At 46.1% G+C, this 22195-nt stretch overlaps 1 long non-coding RNA gene across 2 annotated transcripts; it reads right to left on the bottom strand.

The window, feature by feature from the left end:
• Window positions 1-4035: 4035 nt before the first annotated feature.
• On the bottom strand, window positions 4036-7992 carry LOC148898379 (uncharacterized). Of its 2 annotated transcripts, none has more exons than XR_016115104.1 (2): window positions 7639-7992; window positions 4036-6958 (listed from the first exon to the last, which is right to left on the bottom strand). It is a non-coding gene; the product is annotated as an uncharacterized LOC148898379 (long non-coding RNA). The 2 variants fall into 2 exon arrangements; XR_016115103.1 differs by having other exon boundaries at window positions 7362-7992.
• Between the last annotated feature and the right edge of the window lie 14203 nt (window positions 7993-22195).

A 22195-nucleotide genomic window follows, 5' to 3' on the forward strand; every position in this document is an offset into this window, starting at 1 on the left:
CTTGGTGATGCCGTTTGGTCTCACCAATGCACCCGCTGTGTTCCAGAACCTTATTAATGATGTCTTGAGGGATTTTCTGAATATTTTCTGTTTTGTGTATTTGGACGACATTTTAATTTTTTCAGAGTCCCTTGAGGCACATCGCCAGCACGTCCGGCTAGTTCTGCAGCGGCTGCTGCAGAATCGACTATACGTCAAAGCCGAGAAGTGTGAATTCCACACCTCCTCCTTATCCTTCCTGGGCTTCATCGTGGAGCGGGGGCAGATCCGGGCTGACCCAGCCAAGACCGAAGCGGTAGTAGAATGGCCCACACCCACCTCTCGCAAGCAGTTACAACGCTTCCTGGGGTTCGCCAACTTCTACCGCCGCTTCATCCGGGACTACAGCCGGAAAGCCCTCCCTCTCACCCAACTCACCTCCACTAAGACCCCGTTCAGGTGGACGAGAGAAGCGGACGCCGCGTTCCGGCTGCTGAGAGAGGCTTTCTCTCACCCCCCAGTTCTCCGCCATCCAGACCCCAACGGCGCGTTCATTGTGGAGGTAGACGCCTCGGACTCAGGCGTTGGGGCAGTACTCTCCCAACGCTCCTCAGTCGACCAGCAGCTCCACCCCTGCGCCTTCTTCTCCCGCCGCCTCAGCTCCGCCGAAGCCAACTACGACGTGGGCAACAGGGAGCTGCTCGCCGTCGTATTGGCTCTTCAGGAGTGGAGGCACTGGCTCGAAGGGGCGAAGGAGCCGTTCACCGTGCTTACGGACCATAAGAACTTGGCGGTCATCCGGGCCGCCAAGAGGCTGAACGCACGCCAGGCACGGTGGGCGCTCTTCTTAACACGCTTCTCCTTCACCCTAACCTACTGTCCAGGAACAAAGAACACCAAGCCCGATGCCCTCTCGCGGATCCACGAGCCAGCAGACAAGGAAGACCTTGCGGAACCCATCCTGCCCGGCCGCCAGATCATGGGGGCGCTCCAGTGGGAGGTCGAACGGAGGGTCATGGAATCATTAAAAGGTACCCCGACTCCCGATAAGTGTCCCACAGGCAGACTGTTCGTTCCCCAGTCGCTGCGCTCGGAGGTGCTCCAGTGGGGGCACGCATCCAAGGTGGCGTGTCACCCAGGGGTGAGCCGCACCGAGCACCTCGTCTCCCAGCGATTCTGGTGGCCGCGGCTCCGCGACGACGTGGCGGACTTTGTTAAGGCCTGCCCGGAGTGCGCCTGTGGCAAGGTCTCCCATCAGCCTCCGGCAGGACTGCTCCGCCCCCTACCTGTTCCCCCGCGCCCTTGGTCCCACATATCAGTGGATTTTATCACCGGCCTCCCCCCATCCCGTGGTAAGACGGTCATTCTCACAATAGTGGACCGGTTTTCTAAGTCGGCACACTTCGTGCCGTTGACCAAGTTACCGTCCGCCATTGAGACGGCGACACTATTGGTCAAACACGTCGTCCGTCTCCACGGGATCCCCACTGACATCGTGTCGGACCGAGGGCCCCAGTTCGTATCCCGGGTCTGGAAGCGTTTCTGCAGGTCCATGGGGGCGTCGGCCAGCCTGTCCTCCGGTTACCACCCACAGTCCAACGGCCAGACCGAGCGGAAGAACCAGGACCTGGAGGCGGCCCTGCGCTGCGTATGCCTTCATCGTCCCTCGGCCTGGTCCATCCATCTCCCGTGGGTGGAATATGCCCACAACACCCTGGTCTCCTCAGCCACAGGTCGGTCACCGTTTATGTCGGCTTATGGCTACCAGCCGCCGCTCTTTCCCACACAGGAAGGGGAGGTGGAGGTCCCGTCGATACAACACCATCTTCGGCGGGCCCATCGGGTATGGAGGGAGACCAGGGCAGCCCTATCACGCACGGCAGTCCGGAACCAAAGGGTCGCGGATCGCCGTCGCCGTTCCGCGCCAGCCTACCAGGTGGGCCAGAAGGTCTGGTTGTCCACAAGGGACCTACGGCTGGCCGGGACAACCCCCAAATTGGGTCCGCGTTTCGCGGGCCCCTTCACTGTGGAGGCCATCATTAACCCGGTCGCGGTCCGACTTCGGCTGCCCGCCTCCATGAAGATCCACCCGGTTTTCCATGTATCTCTCATCAAACCGGTGGAGTCCAGCCCCTTGGCCCCCCCTCTTGCCCAACCCCCCCCCCCGCGGATGGTGGATGGAGGACCGGCATACGCAGTGCGGGAGATCCTGGATTCACGCCGCAGGGGAAAGGGCATCCAGTACCTGGTCGACTGGGAGGGTTACGGACCGGAGGACCGTCAATGGGTTCCGCGAACCTGGATTCTGGACCCGTCGCTCCTGAGAGACTTCCACGAGGCTCACCCGTCGAAACCAGGTGGGCCGCCAGGAGGCGTCCGTTGAGGGGGGGGTACTGTCATGAGCCAGTTGACAGCGGGGCGGGGCCTCCGTTCCCGCCGCTCGCCAGCTGCTGTCAATTCCCTCCTCATTAACTGTGGACATTTAAACCCGACGCTGGCATCCACCCAGCGTCGGAAGATACTTCGCCTTATGCCAAGCTAGTACGTGGAACTTGTTACCAGTACATTATTTGCTTCGCCCGAGGAATGATTTTAGCCACGAACGCGTTTGTTGTTTGCACCGCGTCGTAGGTTGTTTTGCACCCCCGTGTGCCACTTTATTTTCTTGGTTAGTGTGGTTGGGTGGATTGCCGCCACTCACCCACTAACATTGTCAGTTGTCATTTTGAGTTTGTTTCACGAGTTTTTACCGGGTCCGCGTATTTTCGGACCCGCGCCTTATGTTAATAAATCCTTTGCCGGTACCCACGCCTCTGTCCTGCTCTACGATCCACCGCCTATACCACACGTTCCTGCTCGCCAGCTGCCACTGTCGCCGCCGGAACGTGACAATTTTACAATGTGTAATAATTGTTTTTGTTGAATCCATGGCTGACCGGTGCCCAAGATTTTATATGGGTACTCAGCAACTCCCTTCTTTAATTCAGATGATACCATCACATAATTTCAAATATAACATGAACGATTTATTTGACTGTTTTGTTGCTGTCAAATACAAGTGACAAAATGTCTGAATATATTATTAAAAAAACCCTTGTGATAATACTAACGATTAATATGAAGAGTTCGGGTGCCAGCCCATCGCAAGGCACTCAGAGACACTCACAGCAAGCAACACACAACCAGCCTCTCAGGCATGTTTTGTGAATGTGGGAGGAAACCAGAGGACCCGGAAAAAACCCACACAGGCTTGGGGAGAACATGTAAATCTTACACAGGAGGCCAGAGTGGGATTTGAACTCATGACCCTTGCACTACAAAGTCAGCGTGCTAACCACTGGACTACCGAGCCACCCAAATTGGAAATTATTTCTGTTAATTTGTTTGATCATACATTGGTAATTATTTTGAAGGTGAATTTTGGCGCTTCATGCAGTCCATGGCACTTGGTATCTGCCTTTGTTGCCTAATTGGACTGCGGATGTAGAATGTTGCAGAGTTTTACTTATAGGAAACTTTGAACTTTGAAGTATTTAATTATCTCCTAAAATGATAGAATCATAATGTAAAACCAACCTTTTCAGTTTTATAGCCTTCATCAAGTTTGGCCCAAAGTTGCTGCTCAATTAACCTCCTACAAGCATGGCAAAGTTCTTGCTGTAAAGCTGCGAGCCTTTTGATGTGTGTTTGTGTGTGTGCCTGTCCGTGCTTATGTGCTTGAATGTGTGTGTGTGTGTGTGTGTGTGTGTGTGTGTGTGTGTGTGTGTGTGTGTGTGTGTGTGTGTGTCAGAAAGTAATTGCCTGCTCAACAGTTCTTTGACACCTCACAGCAAATGTTCACATCCACTCAATTTGTGTGTGAAGATGACCCCAGAATAAGTAATGCTGCAATTTGATTGCAAAACAAGATATTGAGTCCGGATGTTCTGCCTTATTTATTTCTTATTGAAACCATATATTCAGATCGGAAGGTATGGTGTTGGTTTCAAATTCTTGTTTCTCTACTCGTTCGGTGTTCAACGAAGTTCTGTGATCAAAATATCAGTGACGACGATAGATGGTGAACAAAAAACTACTTTATTCTAGTGAGACAGAAAAAGCACTTCTCTCGTCTAGGCAGGAGCGAAGTCAAGAGCGCACAGAGCAAAGATCACACAAGAAGGAGCACAGACAAAAGAGACAGACCTCCCGCTCTGACTATTATTTGAATGTCCACAGCAGCGATCTGTTGTCCAATCAGCTACGGACAACTCAGTATTGGAAGAACATAGGCTGAAACTTGATACTCGTTACATCGTGCTTTCACACGATTCGACTGATACTTTATTCCATGTAGTCTAAATTGAACATGCAATAACATAATATGTACTAAACTAACATGGGATAACATATGTTTACTAATCTAAACATGAATGACATAATATGTTTACTAATGTGCATAAGCACTCTATCACATGGCTTGAGGAGCCCGCGATAAGAAGAAAGCAGCGTCAGCAGAGCGCCGATGCATATGGGGAACTGTCGCGGCTTGTTATTGAAGTGGATTTATGTGGGACAGGAGATGTGAGACAATGTCTTGTCGTCAATGGATGCTACAGCTTCGTGTTTGCTTTCAACATTTAGCTTGTAGTAGACGTACAAATTCCACCATGACATCCCTGATCCACTGCTGACATGGATGCTTTGATCCTCTCCACTTTCATCTAGAACTGCTTCATGTCATCACAAAGAGGGTACAGCAAGTCCTGAAGAATGAATTACTCTGTCTTTGTGTTGTCATATTTGTTTTTTTGTTTTTTTTTTTTCTCAAGATGGCGGCGCGTGAATACGCAGCGGCTCCCCTCTCCCGGCAAATTGGCGTTTCCATGTTTATTATGTTTGTTAAAGTCATTATAAGGGCCTTGCATGCTGGGTCCGAAAGGACAGTAATTTCATCTGTGCTGTATGTCATGCATATTAGCATATTTGACAATAAAGCTGACTTTGACTTTGAGATGCCTGGCAACAGTTTGTGTCTACTCTAAAATGGACGTGTAATATATACAAGTTACTGTAAACACAAGACTTCTGTATTCGATGAACATATCAAATCAAACACAATTTGTTTGCTTTGGAGGACTCACAAATAGTCTGGGTGGTTTCTTCTGCACTTCCTCCTGTTCCATCATGACTTCACCTCAATGAGCAAGGTCTATAAAGACATGGTTGAGAAAGTTTGGCATGGATGAACATTACAGATCTGCGCAGAATCCTGCCCTCTCCATGATGCAACGCCTCTGAGATGAGCCTTGAGGTCCTCTCATTCAGCATTGGTGTGTGACTTCAGAAAAAATCTTGTCTTCTAGGAATTCCTCGAAGCACATTCTCAACCCTTGTGGAAAGCCTTCCAAAGAGTTGACGCTTTCATAGCTGCTAAGTGTTGACCAACTTGATATTAAAGCCCAAGTCAACATGGCGCCCTCCTCCGTCGGTGAATATACAGACTAGTTTTTACAAACATTTTGATTGTCATATCATACCTGTACAAAAGCCCTTTAGCGTTACAGGAACGAACCTGTGGTGGAAACCTGTAAAGATCAGTACAAGGCAGTGAAATAGTTGATCACAAATAAGCATCTTGAAATGTATTTTATTTTAATTGAATTTAAACGTTACTAAAAGAATACAAATTAAAGTAATACTTTGATGAAATAAAAATGACATTTCTAAACGAGAAAATGTTTTCCATGTAAATACTTTGTGGTGGTTTCCATGCAGTGACGTGCAGTCAAGGGAGGAAGGTGAGGCAGTGCCTCACCTGTCATCATGGAAATATCAAATGAAAAAATAAATAATCGGCTTAAGGAGAGAGCATGGCGAAGAGAGAGAGACGAACTACAAGGGAGAGCATTTTATACGGCGCACAGTGTGTGACGCGAAAGGATGTGACGTAATGTAAATGTGACATCATGTAAAGGAAGGCAGTATCAGGTAGTCCAAAATGTAAACAAAGATTAGCGAGCGATGTTTAGAGATGTTTGTATGGCGAATTACCCCAACACTAACTGTGCTGTGCTGGCTTGCTCTGCAGTGAGACCGCATTGCTGCCCCTCTGCATATCGCTATTAAAGTGTTCAAACACTTTGAGTATATGAACTAAATTTCTACAGTTTAGCTGGTGTATATAATGTAGAGTCACTTTACATTATAAACACAGTACTATAGTGTTTATTTTATTTTTATCAAAACTGTGTGCATAGGTGAGGCACACAGTTCTCCTGCCTCATGACAGGGGGCGCTGGTGATTACAGATTCTTCTTTTATAAGTAAAGGTAACACGATAATCACATTTTTTTAAATTATTTTTTTCTATGCTACAGTTTATATCAAGAATGCTGACATGACAATTTAAACAAAACACGTTAACTGTTGTCAATCAAATGGTAAATAAGCTACTCTGTAGAGTTCATGTTTGTAAATCTGACTGTAATGACGTCAGCGCCTCACCAGCCATGAAACTCACCGCACGTCACTGTTTCCATGTAAATTGGTTCGAAGGTGCCCCAAATATTCATTGATTCAGTCATTCCCAGCCTTCTGAGGGCATCAGGCGGGGACACCCTGAATCGGTTGCCAGCCAGTCGCGGGACACACAGAAACGAACAACCGTTCCTCAGCCCAGGCACAATTTGGAGTGGTCAATCAACCGGCCATGAATGCTTTTTTAGTTGTGTGAAGTTCTTTCTGTCTCCTTATTATCTATTTTGTATCAGATTATTTTATTACAGACAGTGGTGTTTTAGGTTGTTTAATTACCTTACATGTTTCGGTGTGTACATCCGCCTTCATCAGAGTGTCACTAAGGTTGTTGTGACCCACCTTTATCAGCTGATGTTACTATGAGGGTGTGACTTACCTGTCAGACCTGACAGGTAAGTCATGCCACTCGCTGTCCGCTCACTCCTCCCATGTGTTGTGTTGTTTTTGACCGGCTCTGCAGCTTTAGTTTTTTTTCCACAGAGACAACAGAGACATTAAAATAAAAGTACACTGGAAACCCACATACACCGACCAATACCTCATTTGGACATCCGAACACGACACTATCCATAAGTTGTCACTCGTCAGAACATTACATGAACGCACCACAATAATCACGGACCCGGCGGACCGAACACAGGAGGGAAAAACATATACAACACACTACAAAGGTGTCAATATCGTCAGTGGGAATAACTAAAGGTGCAGAGCAGGTAAAAAAAAAACAACACAACACAAGGGAGAAAGAGAAAACAAACAAACAAACAAACAAACAAACAAACAAGAGCACAGAGGAATGGTAACGTTGGTAACGTTCACGGAACACATACAAATAGCAATGAGGAAACACAACATCTACACACCTGTTAAACGATACACAGCTCTGCGCCAGATCTTGGTACACCCAAAGGAAAAATACACCCAGAAAATAAATGCAACACTACATATGAAATTCCATCCAAATCATACAATAAGTCATACTTTGGGAAGACAGAAAGGAGTGTGAGAAGGAGACAGCAACAATACAAACAAGAGCAATAAAACAACAAGCACAACAGGAACACCACAAATCAGTCATCACAGACCACTGCAAAAAGAAAATCATATCATGGACTGGGAGAAGGCCAGCGTCACCCGCACCAAAGAAAACAAACATCAGCGCTGGATCAGGGAGGCCATTGAGATCTGAAAGCGAGGATCAAAGACCATCAACCGGGATGAGGGAGCTTACACGCTCTCTACCACCAGGAGCAGTATCCTGGAGGGGTAATCAGACGGCGGGCGGCATAACTTACCTGTCAAGTCTGACAGGTAAGTCACACCCTCATAGTAACATCAGCTTATAAAGGCGCGTCACGACAACATCAGTGACATCAGAGAAAAGTATGGGGAGAACATGCAAACTTGCAAGGAGATGCGAACTACTAGTGTGTCTGCGCCAGATCTTGGTACACCATGCAAACTATTGTGGCCAGAGCAGGGATTGAACGCCATTTGTCACGCCATTTAAGTTAAATACTATGTGAATGAACCCGATTGGCCGTGTCAGATCATGTGACATTGTCAATTTATTGTCAAAAATCAATGTGTCTTGCCAGAAATGAAGCACAGGACCCACTGGCAGGCATAACAAACTCAGAACAGGTTTATTGTCAGGAGGTGGAAAAGGGCAAGGTGGCAGAAACCTAGAAGGAGTCAGAATGACCAAGTCGAGGACTACAGAAATGCTGGGGTGTAACCAGTCGGGAGGAAAGATTGCTGATGAGTGGCTCTTCAGGCTGGCTTTTATGCTGCAAGTGGCTGACGAGATGACGATTGACAAGCTGACGAGAGGAGACGCCCGGCCGACACTTAAAAAAGGCAACACAACAAAGGGGAAGGGCAACAGTCTGGGTGAACGATGGATTCTCAAACCATCCCTCTATTCTTTGTAGAGGCCATCGTGCCTATCTTTTATCCTCACAAGGGACATGTCACTTCCCAGCTGACTTTGGTGCAAGTGGCGGTTTAAAGCCAAAAGCGATCGCCGTAAAAATCGCAGGCAAAGAAGAATTAACATCAACAAGTTTAATAAACCACTGAATGACTTATGACATGTTTTTATCAGCATCTATCCTTTGGGGTGGTTATGGTCCCAGGTGGGAAATTTAATGATCACGAGTAGGTGACGGGAATCGGAGTGAAGTTGTCACTGTTTGTGAGGTGGTGATGGCGGGTGCGGACCCCAAGAAGCAGGCAGGAGTGAGTAGGAGGTTGTTTGACAAATTGTATTAAAATAAAGGTCAGCAGGAACAAAATGTAAAACATAAAAATCATCTGAATGGAAAAAATACAAAGTAGCAAAAGAAGACCAAAAGTAAAAGTCCGCCAAGGTTAAACAAACACGTGCACAGCATGCAGCAACCAAGCAGCAAAACAAACAATGAACCGGCATCGGATGATCGTGCCGGGTGTCCTTTTAAGTGTCAATGATTAAACGACCAACACCTGCGAGGCTGCAGGCAGGGCTGACGTCGCTACCCGCTGGTCGCCAATCTGATCGGGACGACCAGCACCTGTGCAGGTGTAGGCGGGGCCGACAGCGCCCCCCGTTGGTCGCCAACCAGATCATGACAGTACCCCCCCTTCAAGGGGCTGCTTCCAGAAGTCCCAACAGTCTCCCAAAAGGTCCACTCGCCAGGGAACGGTCGGTGGAGAGGGCAACCGCTGCCTCTCCAGCATACGACGGGCGGCGGCCTGATGGGAACGGGACTCGGCCTGGGGTGGACGAATATGCGGCACGGATTGTCGTGGGCGTGAGTGCGATCCCTCTCGCACGTTCACGCGACGGCGCCTGGCTCTGCATGGACGTCGAACTGCCAGGCGCAGAATGGCACCCCGTACGGCCGTATGGGACCAGGTCTCGGCCGGACGCCGACGTGGGCATGAACTGCCCGGCTCCGGGGGAACGAGACCAGTCCAGAGCCGCTCCGGGATCCAGCGGTGAGTGGGGTCTCGGACTGACGTTGACGCGGACGTTGCACGGCTCGTCGTGGATGAGACTCAATTCGTCATGCACGACGACAGCGTGGCTGGACGTGGGCGTGCAATGCCAGTCACCCAGTGTCACCCTGGACGGCCACCTGGAAGGAGGTCTCGGCCGGATGTTTACGTGGACGTTGCGGCTCGTCGAGTGACGCAATTCAAACTCGACGAGGCTTGCGCTAACGTGGACGTAGCATTGCCAGGCACAGGGTGGAAATGAGACTGGTCCGATGTACCTGCGGGATCCGATTCATTCTGTCACGGTTTGTGAGGTGGTGATGGCGGGCGCGGATCCCAAGAAGCAGGCAGGAGTGAGTAGGAGGTTGTTTGACAAATTGTATTAAAATAAAGGTCAGCAGGAACAAAATGTAAAACATCAAAATCATCTGAATGGAAAAAATCCAAAGTAGCAAAAGAAGACCAAAAGTAAAAGTCCGCCAAGGTTAAACAAACACGTGCACAGCATGCAGCAACCAAGCAGCAAACAAACAATGAACCGGCACCGGATGATCGTGCCAGGTGTCCTTTTAAGTGTCAATGATTAAACGACCAACACCTGCGAGGCTTCAGGCAGGGCTGACGTCGCTACCCGCTGGTCGCCAATCTGATCGGGACGACCAGCACCTGTGCAGGTGTAGGCAGGGCCGACAGCGCCCCCCATTGGTCGCCAACCAGATCATGACAGAAGTATGCGATGAAGAGAACGGGTCAGGACTCAGAGATCGGTTTTGATAGCCCTCATTATTTTACATCGCACTTGTGCCAGTTTTAATGACAGAATCATTCCCGGAAATGTGGAGTGCAATTAAAAAACTCATCACCAGTCATACCTGCAGTATTAGACCTCTTCAAAATTGACCGTTTTCTTCAAACATGGAAACTGATATTATTCCCATTCTCCAAGGTCTAAATCAGAATCAGAATCAGAATCATCTTTATTGCCAAGTATGTAGAACACACAAGAAATTTGTTTCCGGTAGAACACGCTGCACTCGTATCGTCGTCAAAAAAAAAACTGCTAAGTGGCACTATACAGTTCCATTTTGGCTACTGTTGAAAGAGTTCCAAGAGTTAATGGCAGTTATTGTGATCTTGGACCTCGGCTATGCCTGCCTCAAGAGCCATGTAATTTTATTGTTGACGTTTTTCAAAAATGCAGCAAAATTTAGGATATTATGTCCAGATTTTCATTGTAGCTTTCCAGAGGTTGATGCTATAGCATTGAAAGAGGTACCAAATGAAAGCTAATAATTTTTCTTGCATATGGTAGTAAACACATGAACACCTGTGTTAATTTTAATTATATATTTTTTGTTCTTTTGACTTCAAGACGGCGCCGCGAGAGTGGCTGCCTTTCCAGCAGCTCATGTATTTTGTTGTTCTACTTTGATTCCTTTCATCACTTCAATCAATTAATTTTGATACAACAGCAATCAACAGTGACATCAACAGGGGTGCAGCGAAGCTTATTGAAGAAAAACTAGGCAAAAAGGTATTCTACTTCGCTTGTCGCCATCACATATCAGAGGTAATAATTGGAAGTGTATGGGAGGCTGTGTTTAGCAAGGTCAAGAGTCCTGACAATCCAATGTTCAGCAATGTGAAAGAGAAGTGGGACAAGTTGGTTAAGGACTGCCCAAGAGTTCTGGGCCTAGTTGTACAAGACTTGAAACAGAAGAAGAAAAGCACAATTGCAGTCTTAAGCAAATTCCTTGAGGAAGCAAGTCCGAGGGCAGATTACAGAGAGGTGGCAGAGCTGTGCCTGATCCTGCTTGGTGAGGAACCTCCTCGATGTATCCACTGGGCCAAGCCAGGTGCCATTCACCAAGCCCGCTGGATGGCCAGGAACATTTACTGTATGAAGATGCTCATGTTTTCCAAGCAACTAAAATACAACACGGACACTATCTTCAAGCTGGAGAGGATGAACAAGTTCCTGGCCTTATTCTACACCAGCCACTGGGTGACCACCACATCTGCAGCTGATGCACCTATTCATGACCTCCAGCTTATGAAGAACATGCTTCAATACAAGCAGTATGACTATGAACTGGCACCCTCTGTTCTCAAGAAAATGAACAACCACCGCTGGTATCTGACCCAGGAACTAGTGCCATTAACTTTGTTCAGTTCCAATGCCAGCATGACCAAGTCTGCAAAAGAGAAGCTCGCAGTCAAACTCTCAGAAACAGAGAAACCTGAGAGTTACAGGAAAGGCAAGACAGTCTTTCCTGTCATCAGGGCAACTACAGTTCTCACAGACCTGGTAGGGCCAGAGTCTCACTTTCTGTTTGATGCTCTTTGAGTGAAATGTGACTGGCTCACTACTCCTGCTGACACCTGGGAAGACAATGACAGCTACAGGAATGCACATAAGTTTGTGAGGTCAGTGAAAGTGACCAAAGATGTGGCTGAGAGAGGTGTGAAACTAATGAGTGACTTTGCAACTCAGATCAGAACTGACACAGAGCAAAGAAGCTTCATACTACAAGTTGTGGAGTACCACAGGAAAGGACTTTGACAGTTTCAAAAAAGCAACATTGAACAAGTGATAATACATGTATTAGTAACATCCTATTTGACAGTTTCTTATGCAATATATGTCAGTGCAGTGCTATCATACTACCAAACTGTTTTTTTTTGTAGTGTCCCAGCTGTTTTGTGCATTAAAATTAGCTAACATTTACACAGTTGTTCATGTGTTTGATTGTGCTTACCACCATATTCAAGAAAATTTCATGAGCCTTCATTTGGTACAACTTTCAATGCTATAGCATCAACCTCTGGAAAGCTACAATGAAAATAAGGACATAATATCCCAAAATTTGCAGCGTTTTTGAAAAACGTCAACAACAAAATTACATGGCTCTTGAGGCTGGCATAGCCAAGGTCCAAGATCACAATAACTGGTATATTTAGCTAATTTAGACCTTGTTTGAAGAAGAAGGTCAATTTTGAAGAGGTCTACTGCGGTATGCATAAAGTTCAATAAACGGTGAGACAGTCTGGGCATTGAGTGGCCAAGGGGGCTGAATGCCAATGACTTTGTATTTGGGGTCCCCAAAATGTTATGGTCCTGTGTATAATCTGCCATGTTTTAAATTCGAGTTTCCTCAGAAGTGCAGCACAGCAATTATAAGGAGAAGAAAGGGACAAGTGTATTCTTTCACCATCCAACCAGCAAAACACACGTGAGAGCAGGTTGAACAATTAACTGCTTACAGTAATATTCCTGTTTTTGTAATCAGGCTCACTTCACTTTACACCACTGTAAACTGCAAGATCAACGTTTGCTGTCGCCCACCAGGGAGGACAGGCTGGGGTGGGTTGTGACAATTGGTCTTTGTCTCCTCACACATATCAACTTTCATGAGCACACCCTGATAACACGAGATTTTGTGTTTATGAGACTGTTTCACACGGGGCGTCACTGACAGCTTCTTTTGTGCATATTGCCTCTTCTTCTTTTCTTTCGGCTTTTCCCTTCAAGAGGTCGCCACAGCAAATCAGTGTCCTCCATCTTGAGAGGTTTGATCCGCATGTTTGTTTTGGCCAAGCTTTTACGCCGGATGCCCTTCCTGACACAACCCTCTGTATTTATCCGGGCTTGGGACCGGCACAAGAAGACATATGTCCCTTTGTGGCTACAGAACAAGCAACTCGCTCCGTCCTACTAATACTAATACTAATACTAATACTAATACATGTTCTGATTTAGATAGCAAACAGAGAGCTCGCTAGCAACTAGATAGCAAATGGAGATCGAGTTAGCTAGATATATAGCTAGCCAGCTAGATAGCAAATAGAGATCGAGTTAGCTAGATAGCTAATAGCCATCTAGCTGAACCTGAAAGAAAGCGCTAGTATGGGAAAAAAAGGGAAACGCTGCCCCCTTGTGGAAAAGAAAACGGTGCCAGTTCATATTGCCTCGATATAAATTAACATCTTTCCTTTTCCCAACACACTCTGTCATGTCTATAAATTCAAAAGGCTGAATCCATTCCTATTGAATTCTGAAGTTTTGGGTCTTTATTTCACTTTTAGAGAAATAAAAGAAGCCGTATGCAAAGAATGGACAAAAATACAAACATCGTTTGGCAAGGACTCATAAATTTTGAAGACATTTCCCCAAAATTCAGATTTAAAAAGCCAAATAAATACACTGAAATCCCTCGAGCAATCCTGTCACATACGTGAAGCATGAATTTTTTCTAAAGTTTTTGAATTAACCAGCGCTATATGTAACAATTGATTTAAAATTGCATGTGAATTATTTCATTTCATTACGATGCCAATAAGGAATGAAACTAGCCTGACTTAAAATGATTAACTCTATAATGTGATTTGTTTGGACTCCGCCATGTGTTTTTAGATTGAAAGTTATGTTTTTATCTTGTCTCGCTTAATTCTTTCTGTAGTGTTTGACTACTGTGAAAATAAAAGCGATGAAAAGCGATGAAAAGGTTTCTTCAGCCGTCATCTGTACTTATTGTCGTACTTAGGTGTCGGACGTTTCACTTGGGCGGCCTGGTAGTCGAGTGGTTAGCACACCGGAGGTCGCCGGTTTGCGTCCTGGTCCGGCCTCCCTGTGTGGAGTTTGCATGTTCTCCCCGGACCCGCGTGGGTTTTCTCCGGGTCCCTCCCACACTCCAAAAACATGCATGCCAGGCAGATTGACCACTCCAAATTGTCCCTAGGTGTGAGTGTGAGAGTGACTGTTGTACATCTTTGTCAGAATCAGAATCAGAATCAGAATCATCTTTATTGCCAAGTATGTAGGAGACACAAGGAATTTGTTTCCGGTAGAACACGCTGCACTAGTATCGTTGTCAAAAAAACTGCTAAGTGGCACTATACAGTTCCATTTTGGCTACTGTTGAAAGAGTTCAAAGAGTTAATGGCTTGGGGGAAGAAGCTGTTTAAATGTCTGCTGGATTTGGTGCGCATGGATCGGTAGCGCCTGCCTGAGGGGAGTAGCTGGAAAAGGTGGTGGGCAGGGTGCGGAGGGTCCAGTAGGATTTTCCGCGCCCTAGTTTGGATTCTTGCAGTGTGCAAGTCCTCGAGAGTGGGTAGGGCGGTGCCAATGATTTTTTCCGCCGTCCTAACTGTCCGTTGAAGTCGGATTTTGTCCATTTTTGTGGCGGCCCCGAACCAAACGGTGATGGAAGAACACAGGATGGATTCGATGACAGCCGTGTAGAAATGTTGCAGCACCTCCTGTGGCAGGCCATGCTTCTTTAGCAGCCTCAGGAAGTACATTCTCTGTTGGGCCTTTTTCAGGATAGAGTTGGTGTTGACCTCCCACTTCATGTCCTGGGAGACTGTGATTCCCAGGAACTTGAAGGTCTCAACGGTTGACACCAGGCAGTTGGATAGTGTGAGGGGTAGCTGTGGTGATGGATGTTTCCTGAAGTCTACCATCATCTCAACTGTCTTGAGCGTGTTCAGCTCCAGGTTGTGACGGCTGCACCAGAGCTCCAGCTGCTCCACTTGTTGTCGGTACGCAGACTCGTCGCCGTCTTTGATGAGACCGATGACCGTGGTGTCGTCTGCGAACTTTATGAATTTGACAGCTGGGTGCGTTGAGGTGCAGTCGTTCGTGTAGAGAGAGAAGAGCAATGGAGAGAGGACGTATCCCTGCGGGGCTCCAGTGCTCGTGGTTCGTGTTGTGGATGATATATTTCCCAGTCTGATCTGTTGTGTCCGTCCTGTCAGGAAGCTGAGGGTCCACTGGCAGATCGTCGGGGACACACCAAGCTGGAGAAGTTTGGGGATGAGGAGTTCTGGGATGATGGTATTGAACGCAGAGCTGTAGTCCACAAACAGGATCCTTGCGTAGGTTCCTGTGTTGTCAAGGTGGTCGAGGATGTGGTGCAGTCCGATGTTGACTGCATCCTCCACAGACCTGTTTGCCAGGTAGGCAAACTGAAGAGGATCTAGCAGAGGTCCGGTGATGTTCTTTAGGTGGTTCAGCACGAGGCGTTCAAAGGACTTCATGACCACAGACGTCAGAGCGACAGGTCTATAGTCGTTCAATCCCGAGGGTGCTGGTTTCTTTGGAACTGGGACGATAGTAGACTGTTTGAAGCAGGATGGGACTTCACACTGCTCCAGGGATCTGTTGAAGATTTGTGTGAAGACCGGAGCCAGCTGGTCAGCGCAGACTCTCAGGCAGGAGGGGGACACTCTGTCAGGTCCTGCAGCTTTCTTGATCTTTTGCTGCTTGAAGAGCCGTCTAACGTCCAGTTCGTGGATCTGTAGGGCAGAGGGCGGAGATACGGTAGTTTCTGGTAATGGTGGGCAGACCGGGGAAATGGTGGTGTCCTTTTCAAATCGGCAAAAGTATGTATTTAACTCATCAGCCATACCATTGTTGTACACTGCTTGGGGGGAAGGTAAACGATAATTTGTTATTGCTTTCAGGCCATTCCACACCGATGCAGAGTCGTTAGCGGAGAACTGTTTGTTAAGCCTCTCCGCATAACTTTTCTTTGCGATGTTAATTTCCTTCGTCAGCCTGTTTCGGGCGAGTTTGTAAACTGCTCGATCGCCGCTTTTAAATGCGGATTCTTTCTCTTTCCTAAGCTGCCTGAGTTTGGGAGTGAATCATGGCTTGTTGTTGTTGAATGAGCGGAAGGACTTTGTTGGTACACACATGTCCTCACAGAAACTGATGTATGATGTTACAGTGTCTGTGTATTCATCCAATGTGCCCGTTGAAGTTTCAAAGACGCTCCAATCAATGCAGTCTAAGCATTCTTGTGGCGATAACTTTGCTTCATCTGTCCATGTTTTAACTGTCTTGACTACCGGTTTTACACATTTGAGTTTCTGTTTGTATGTGGGAATTAAGTGGATTAAATAGTGGTCAGAAAGACCCAATGCTGCATGCGCAACAGACCGGTATGCGCCTTTGAGTGCTGTGTAACAATGATCTAGAATGTTTTCTCCTCTGGTGAAACAGTCAATATGCTGCTTATATTTGGGAAGTTCACGGTTCAAACGTGTTTGATTAAAGTCGCCCAAAATGATCAGGGGTGATTCTGGATATTTTAGTTCGAGATGGTTTACATGGTCCGCTAGCGTTTGTATACACGCGTTAGCATTAGCTTGTGGCGCGATGTACACGGCAACGAGAATAAAGGAAGCGAACTCACGTGGCGAGTAAAATGGCTTGCAGTTGAGAGACAGCGATTCCAAACCAGGGCTGCAGTGTGCGTCGAGCATCGTGACATCGGTGCACCATTCTTCGTTGATGTAGAAGCATAGTCCACCGCCTTTGGATTTCCCCGATTGCTCCGTATCACGGTCGGCCCGAAGGAGACGGAATCCGGGTAGGTGTAGTGCGGAATCCGGGTGGCGGTCACTGAGCCAAGTCTCAGTGAAGCACAGCGCAGCAGAGCGGGCAAACGTTTTATTGGTCTTTGTGAGAAGCAGAAGTTCGTCCATCTTGTTTGGTAGTGAGCGTAGATTAGCGAGGTGGATCGATGAGAGCGGCGTTCGAAAGAGCCGAAGCTTGACGAGAACGCCGGCTCGCTTCCCCCTCCTATGCCGGCGTCTCAAAGCTCCGTACAGAGCTGCTACGCCGCTCGCGAGCAGCCCCGAAAAACCTTGTAGATTTTGGTGTGTCGGTGAAAATAGTCCAAGAGTGGATTCCCCAATGCTCAGTAACTCTTCCCTCGTGTAACTGAGTCGCGTAGGATCGCAAAAAACAAATGAAAATGACAAAACCAGGAACAATACTAGGGAGCGTGTCACCGAGGCTGCCATCCGCGGCGCCATCTTGGATCAATGGGTGTGCCCTGCGATTGGCTGGCAACCAATTCAGGGTGTCCCCCGCCTCATGCCCGAAGACAGCTGAGATAGGCTCCAGCACCCCCTGCGACCCTAATAAGGACTAAGCAGTACGGAAAATGGATGGATGGATGGATGGATGTTTCGCTTTTTATCAAAGAGGCTTCGTCAGCCAACAAAAGTCTTTCACTGGTAGTTTCGGCCCTACATATATCCCTACTGTCCAGACGTGATGGTGCCAGACTCCGCTATGATTGGTCCTTGCTCTCAGGTTGGGGGGAGCAGAGGACTACTCCCTGCGGCTACACTGATTACTTCTATTGTCCTGACTGATTATTTCTATTGTTCTGCCTGAGTATGAGGTCTACGACTAGCCCGAGTTCCCCATTTGCCCTGGTATCACCTCATCATAACTAAGCCTATCTTGCCTAAGATGTCTGTTGAACGAACGATCCAAATTGAATCTCACCCCACCATGGCGATTTAGTGAAGTATTTTGCTGTTTTATGAAACTAGCTTCTTTTACTCCCCTTTCAAATTATCTATTTTTTTTCTCAAAGATTTTAACCTCATTGTCGTCAAATGAGTTGCTAGATTTTAGATGCAAATGTACTGCCAATTGCGGCCCACTAGTATTATCCCTGCGATGTTGATAGTCTTTTTTTGAGAATTTGTTTAGTCTCAATGTATTGCTCTTTACAAAATACATTTCAAATAAAAATGATTTTTATTATTATAATAATTTGTATTATTATTATTATTATTATCACACCACAAGTATTTGACTCGTCAAATCTCAAATGCATATTTCCAAAATCCGATCTTCTCTGCAGCTTCAAAAATATGATTCTGCTTCAATAGTGGCATTTGAAATGTTTTTCATGAGTCACATCTTGTCAGGATGGATATTGACATACATGCTGATCTCACAGGCAAAATATCACCCAGAACAAAGACATTTCCCAATATTATGCAGGAAGTGAGTAATGTCATTAGAAAGTGGGTGTGCATGTGTATGCGCCTGTGTCGCATGTGTGTTCGTGTGTGTGTGTGTGTGTATGTCAGTTGTGCATAACTGACTGCTGTCTACATGGCAGTACTTGATCGTGTTGGTTCACTGAGCCCACAGCACCAAACAAATATACACAGATTTACAGAGTGGTCACATATGCAAAGTATTAACTAAGTGAACATTGGCATTCATTTAAATTAAGTTGCACTGAATAGATAAAATTGTGTCACGCCAGATCAGTGACAGAAGGCAATTGTAGGATGTGCACTAGATTAACAAACGTAACAAACATGACTCTTCCGACCAGTCAGTTGGTGCAGCGTCCCACTAATACGGAATTGGTTCTTCAAGCCACCACAGAGTTAAAACTGGTGGCTTGCACCAACCTGAACAGATTCCTGCCAGGGAGGTTTGGGAAGAACACAAAATCATAAGCGCAAAGTGTGGATGCATGAGAGAAGGTAAGCAAGGTCAAATCAAAGTCAAACTGACTTGCAGTTTTGCTAAGTGACGAGGTGGCAACAAACACGATGCAGAACGACATTCCAATGAAGCAGGGTCAACAGCACAGCTGTGACATTTACTTTAGTCACTGTTGGTCACCACATTATGGTCCCATTTAATGCAAGTAAAGGTCAGACTGCACACATGGATCTGAAAAATGAAAACGAGACAAATGTGAAGGTGACCACAAACCACAAGAGGGGAACCAGAGAAACCAACTCCAAATCAAAATCATGTGTGACTGCGGAAGAATGTTGCTGCGGGGCAAAATAATGTAGAAAGAGGATCTGAAAATGTCTCACGGGAAAATACAGCAGTGAGAAAGACACATAACAAATGATAAGTGGCCTGACTGGCTGATGAATAGCAGCAGTGCATCATCATCTTTTACAGTCAAGAGGTTTGTCATAAGGGAATAAGACCCCACACTCTATACAGGCAAAGATGGGCAAACACAGTCAATGAAAAAAACAAAAAGACAAAAAAAAAAACATGTTTTTATGAAAGAAACAAAGTTGGTAGCACTGCATTCGAGAGTGCCATTAAAAATATATTAGGGTTAAATATATTCCACAAAACTGACAGAAAGAGTGAACAAAGATACACCAGGCCACACGACAACATGGGTAGTAATCCAAAACTGGGAACACCATACAAAGAGACTGATGAGAAATCAAGGCAAATCTGAACAAGCCTCATCGCTGGAGGGAGCTGATTAGCTGCCACCAAGAGCAGAGTTGACAAGAACAAGTAAGACAAATTGATTATTTTTTATTTTTGCAGCTTACATTGTCACGTCCGAACGAGGTGTGGCAATACATCTCGTCGGACAAAAAGGAGAACTGAATCCAAAATACTCGATGGAGATAGGAGTAGGTTCAAAAGAGGCTTTACTGAGACACGCAGGGCAACAAACATAATGTGGCGAAACGAAATAGCAAGGCAACGATTGCAGAGGGGAACCAACCTGCGTACTGCGGGGCGACAAGGGTGTGTAATGCGGAAATACACCGGCGAATACCAAGCCTAACCGGGTGACTTTTATAGCCAGAAGACACAATCAGTGGATTGGGATCAGGTGTGTGAGCCCGGAGGAGCAGGTAGGGGAGGAGCGCGCACCTGACGCCAATCAGGATGTGACATAAATGGTCGTTTAAATCTCCAGTATTTCTAATACAGTGATACCTCTGCATATGAAGGCTTCAGCTCACGAACTTTTCGCCTCACGAACATTAAATTCGCTGACGACCTAGTTTTCGGCGGACGGACCAAACCACACGATGCCACGGTGGCTGCCGGACTAGTTTTCGTCACCCCTTTTCTTTGAGTGAGTGTGGACATGGTTTGTTATTGAGTGTAAGACCCCACCACAGGCTAGTGTGAAGCCGACAACGACACAAAAGAAAATTACGGTAGAACAAAAGAAGATAATCACAAAACATGAACGAGGTGCGCCTTTGTGTGACTTAGCGTACCAGTACCAGTACGCCAAGTCCACCATTGCGACCATCCTGAATAACAAGAATGCTATTAAGGGTGCGTGTGTGGCTAAAGGTGTTTCTGTGTTATCTCAGCAATGGTCTCAGGCAATAGAAGTGGTTGAAAAACTTCTGTTGATTTGGATTAACGAAAAGCAGCTAGCAGGGGACATTGTGTGCGAGGGTATTATCGCCGAGAAAGCACAGCAACTTCACTCAGATATCATCAAGAGGCAACTACATCAACGACCAACACAAAGGTAAATAAAACGACTTTATTATATAGTACAGTTTATTTCTTTAATTACAATACAATAGCAGATTTATTATACATAAAATAAGGTATATTTTGTGTAGTTTTAAGACTTATTTAGTAGAAAATTATGTTTTATAGGGACCTGGGAACGGATTATTCTCATTTTAATGGTTTCTTATGGGAAATAAATGTTCAGCAGATGAATCTTTCGCCTTACACACACTTTCTGGTAATCAATTTAGTTTGTGAGCTGAGGTATCACTGTGTTCGAGTTTCAAAGGGGTTATTGACTGCATGTAAACACGATCAACATTGTGTAACAGTTTAAAAAAAAAGCACACAGCTCGAGGTTTCCTGGCGTTAAACCTACAGTGTTATTAGTATTTTCCTTGCAACAACAACACGGTTTGTCAAATAAAAGCGATTTTAAACTGAAACTCACTCACAATTCCCTCAGAATCACTTTGCACTTATGAAGAAATCACCGACTGTGGCCATGATAATTGCCGATACAAAATTGTTCCCTTTTGAGCAAGTTTTTGCTGAAACCAATCAGGCATACTTTTTGACTCTCTCTCGCCCTCACTTTGAAAGGGCCCCATCCAGAGGAGTTCAAAGGGAACCTGTGAACCTTCAAAGCCTAATTGCAACACATGGAAATTAATCACTTTGGCATTTTGCTTCAAAGACATTTTTCCTCAAGCAATGCCTTGTGTCCCTTTGAGTGTACACTCAGAAAAGAAGCTTTATTTGATGCAAAGATGCTGCCATAAACAAAATCAAAGAAGGTTATTGGATGACTTTTATGTTTTTTTTTGTTAACAGCTTGCTATCTGTGTAGGCTCTGAGTCGTATAGGAGTGGTCCATCAATGAAAAGGTTTCTTCAGCAGTCATCTGTACTTCTTTGATTGTGTCGGACGTTTCGCGCCTCAGCCAAAGAGCTTCGTCAGCGGTTGTACAGAGGATGTACTTCTTCAAAGAAGTACAGATGATGGCTGAAGAAATCTTTTCATTAACAGCTTGCTGTACCACTCTGTTCATGTAGGTAAATATTTTGGTTGTTATACATCCACCTATCCATTTTCAACAACATTTATCTTGCAAAGGGTCATGTGTTATGCTGCAGTGTATTTTTGCTGACTTTGGGTAAAAGGCACATAATACCAATCAGTGGCAAATCACAGTTAGAGATGAACAACCATTCACACCTACATTCACACCTCCACTGACAGGGAAACGATACCACAGCGCCAAATATTCAAGTCTGCTGAGTATACAAGTACCCCGCCGGCGACATCTGGTTATGATATTCTGTCAGGAATATTATCACAGCAAGCGCTGATGGCATAACAAATCGTACCTAAAATGCACAAGTACCTCCATCCATCCATACGTCCATCCATGCATCCATCCTCCCATCCAACCAATATCATCTTCGACTTCTGTGCGTGTGGTACCAAACAGCAGATTTGGATTGGATTGGATTTGCCTTTATTAGTCTCACAGTGGAGAAATTTACATTTCACAGCAGCAAAGTGATGAAAGGAAGGAAAGTTGATTTCTTCACCGCCACAAAATGCCGCAGATGAAATAATATTCAATATTATTTTTCTTATTTACAACTCGTA

This window comes from Hippocampus bargibanti, linkage group LG05 (assembly GCF_051943395.1).
Source record: "Hippocampus bargibanti isolate YZ-2025 linkage group LG05, ASM5194339v1, whole genome shotgun sequence".
NCBI classification, from domain to species: Eukaryota; Metazoa; Chordata; class Actinopteri; order Syngnathiformes; family Syngnathidae; genus Hippocampus; species Hippocampus bargibanti.